A 4,241-nucleotide genomic window follows, 5' to 3' on the forward strand; every position below is an offset into this window, starting at 1 on the left:
CTACAACACATGTACAACACACGTGTATAACACACACTATACAACGACACACACGTGTACAACACACACGTGTATAACACACCTATCCATACGTGTTAACAAACATATCTATACAACACACACGTGTTAACAAACACACGTGTATAACACACTTATCCATACGTGTTAACAAACACACCTATACAACACACACGTGTACAACAACTCACACGTGTACAACACACACGTGTACAACAACTCACACGTGTACAACACACACGTGTACAACACACACGTGTACAACTCACACGTGTACAACAACTCACACGTGTACAACACACACGTGTACAACAACTCACACGTGTACAACACACACGTGTACAACACACACACACGTGTTCAACACACACGTGTACAACACACACACGTGTACAACACACACACGTGTACAACACACGCGTGTACAACACACACGTGTGCACACACACACGTGTACAACACACACGTGTTCAACACACACGTGTACAACACACACATACGTGTACAACACACACACGTGTACAACAACACACACGTGTACAACACACGCGGTGTATTGAGCGGTGACTCCAGCTGACCGCCTCTTCACCTGGCCACGTGAACGCGCCACCTTCACACGGGCGCCACCTGCTGCCCTCTCCCCCGAAACACCCCCTCACCCTGACCTAACCCTGACCTCACCCTCACCCTGACCTCACCCTGACCCCACCCTGACCTCACCCATCCTGACCTCACCCTGACTCCACCTCACTCTGACCTCACCCTGACCTCACCTCACCCTGACCTCACCCTGACCCCACCTCACGCTGACCTCACCCTGACCCCACTGACCTCATCCTGACCCCACCTCACCCTGACCTCACCTCACCTTGAGCCCAGCTCACCGCTGACCTCACCCTAACCTCACCCTGACCTCACCCTAACCTCACCCTAACCCCACACCCTGACCTCATCGACCTCACCCCTAACCTCACGCTAACATCAAATCCACGCCGCTCATTGGCTCCCTGCTGTACACGGATTTACACGGCTGTGCTACTTTGCTGAACCCTAGTTGGTTGTGTTTGCTCTCATGATTTCTATTCGCTCCATTGCTCTACTGTATGGCTGTGCTTGTCATCAGTGGTGACCCAGGCCACTACTGCGAATGCAGCTCCTCTATCCTCGTCTCTCGGGAACTTACCTGGTACACAAACTTGACAAGCGCTGTGGCCAACGCATATTAAGGTCGGCACACCACCCCACACGGTCCTCGCAGAACTCCACTGATGTTTGTACGCTGCACCACGTATTAATTTGAGGCTGAGTCGACCTACGGGCTGGGGTCCACGATCGGTTCAGATATTCACCGCTGACGTTCGCCATGAGCGGTGGCGAGATGTTAACTCCCTCACCTGGTATATAGGTCGTGGGATCGATCCCGACCCCGACACCTGCATATTTTGAGTTTGCGTGTGCTACCCGTGGTCGCATGGATTGTTCTCCAGATCCTCTGTTTTCCCTCGACATTTAGAAACATTCGTTTCGTGTTTCATTCATTCATCACAAATGGTCAGCGAATTAGCGTGGCACCAAACGTGTGGCCTCTTGCGACAGCATTCGCATCAAGTGCTCTTGCGGCCATACACCGGCGTCTCGAGCGATCTGTTTGATCCACGTCTCAAGGGGGCGGCCACGGGGGCGGCGCCATTCCTTTGAGGGTCGCAGTCCTCGCTTCGAACGTCGACCGCCAACTGAAGCGGCGCGCGGTTTGCTGCAGGAGTTTGCGCATCAAGACGGGGCAACGTGTCCAATGAGCGACAGCCATCTCCCTCGAAATGAGCTCTCAATGGCGAGGAGGCCGGTCGCAGATGCAACCGTGATATTTCTGACGAAGTCGAATCATTGGATGCCAAAAGACGTCTTTGGCATCGCAAGTGGAAGGACTGCTGCCGATCCAGATAGGCTTCCACCAATGTCCAGGCCTCCGCACAATTACAAACACTGACACCACGCATCACTCGTACTCTCAATTTGGTACCCGGACTTAAAACGTTGCTGGGACCAAACGCAGTTCAGACCGTTCATGATTCCTGAGGCCAGGCCAAACCGGCGCATGGCATCAGGTCGACATCGTCTGTGCAGATCTCGGCAGAGAAGTTCCTCCGCTGCTTCGACAGCATTGCCGTTGCTTACGCAGGGTGCGTATGGAGGTCGGGAGCCCAAGTTCTGGAATTTTGTTTCATTTAGTCCAGATTTTCTTGCACTGTTGTGGAAATATTGGAGGAATGTTGTGCATCTGTTTCAGGCTTCTCAACCAACAAACAAGGCTGCATCATCAGCGGAGTCGAGGTCAGTGGTTGCGGCTAACCCCGACTCCAAGGTCATGGGTCATGTTTTAATAGATCCAGTCGATCGCCCGATAGAAGAGCGCCGGTGTGAGGACGCATCCTTGACATACTCCAGATGTGGTTTAGAATCGTGGCGATGGTCCGGACCAGACATGAATCTTTGCGCTTGTGCCTGCAAGTAGATCTTTCACAAGGTTCAGCAGGATGCCTCGGACCCCAATTGCTCTCCAAGCAGACCAGAGTCAATAGATCCACAGTCAAAAGCCGCCTAAAAATCCAAGTAAAAGCGACATGCAATGGGCAGTCGCTGTCGTTCTGCAAGTCGGCGGAGTCCAAGCACAGCATCCATTGTAGCTCGAGCAGCTGTGGAGCCTGAATGCTCTGCGCGACAGTGTTGTGTCAGGAACGGTTGCAGCCTGCCCAGAAGTAGATGTGCAAAAACCTTTCCCGGTACTGAAAGAAGGGATATTGGTGCATAATTGCTGCATGCCATATGCGATCTTTTCCCTTTGTACAGAGAAATAATTATACTGTCACTCCAATCAGTAGGTACCTTGCCAGACATTCAGACCTTGATAAAGAGCCGATGTAACCCTCTGCTGATAGGATGCAAGCACCTTGGTGTTTGCTGCTTTGCATTTCCACAAAAGACACTTCGTTAGGCTGTCATTTATGGCTAGGTGGCTTCTCAACAAAAGCTATAGCTCAGTAGGCCTTACCTGGTAAAATAAGTTGTTTCATTTAGAACTTAGGTCGCAGGGTTTGAAGCGCAGCGAGCCAATGACTTCGTCACCGCTCCCCACGACACGTACAAAGACACTCAAGAACTCGCACAGACACACACAGGACGAGATCCCCGTGAAGCCGTTTACAAGACTGCTGTGGCGAGTGCCGTTAGCGAGTAGCTATGCGGGGCAGGCACACACGTGGCGGTACTACTACCCTCACCACGGCAACCGTGCCAGGTTGTACCTCGGCGTGCTGCCTGGCAAGGCGATGTGGAGTCGCCTTTGCCGGCTCTCTTGAGATGCCCGCTCGTTGCCGTCAGGCCTGTGTACGTTTCATTTCCTATTTACGCGGTCAGTTGGCATTAAGTCCCCATATTCGGCAGCCACCAAAGATTCTTCATCGGCCCACTTGTTTTTTGGACCAACCCAAATGGGAAAATGAGATCGCATGGCCATTTGGGCCCAGTGTGGTTACAAATGCCTGGGCCAATTTTTAGTCCCAGTCCATCACTGGTTGTTGCTATTATCGTGGCCACCCCCCTTGGATGACGCTCCCGAACCCCAAATCCTAGGGAACCCCCATCCAGCCTGCGCTCAACCTCCACGTGGCACTGGATATGGACTCTCAGCCTCCATGCTAGCTCTTCGCATCTCCTCGGCGGATGGCCGAGCCTTCGAGCCCAGAGCAGATGTCCCACCTGTCTGTACAACACGAGGTGGCATCACTTTCGGGTTGGATGGCCAGCACCACGCCGGGCCGCCTTTGTCTCCATAGTGGCTATGTTTACATTTTTCACCAGGGACTCATGTGAAGCTGAGTCAACCTACTGGTATTGGCCGTTTACAGGAATACAACTCAGGTTGACAGGATCCTATCACAGTGCGCTAACCACTACAGTACCGCTCCTCACACACAAACACCCACACACCCACATACACAAACACACTCGCACCCACAAACACACTAGCGGCAATAAACACACGCGCGCACACACACACACGCGCACACACACACACGCGTGCGCGCACACACACACACTCCCCCACAAACACACTCCCCCACAAACACCCATCAGCATAGAACACGCAGGACAGGTTGTGGACACGAAGCCAGCACGGGCAGTCACGTCCCGCGAATCAATCCCATGTGGTGTGCGTGCGCCAA

The sequence above is a fragment of the Lethenteron reissneri genome, chromosome 18, assembly GCF_015708825.2.
Source record: "Lethenteron reissneri isolate LAM-NWPU_2019-01 chromosome 18, ASM1570882v1, whole genome shotgun sequence".
Classification (NCBI taxonomy): Eukaryota; Metazoa; Chordata; class Hyperoartia; order Petromyzontiformes; family Petromyzontidae; genus Lethenteron; species Lethenteron reissneri.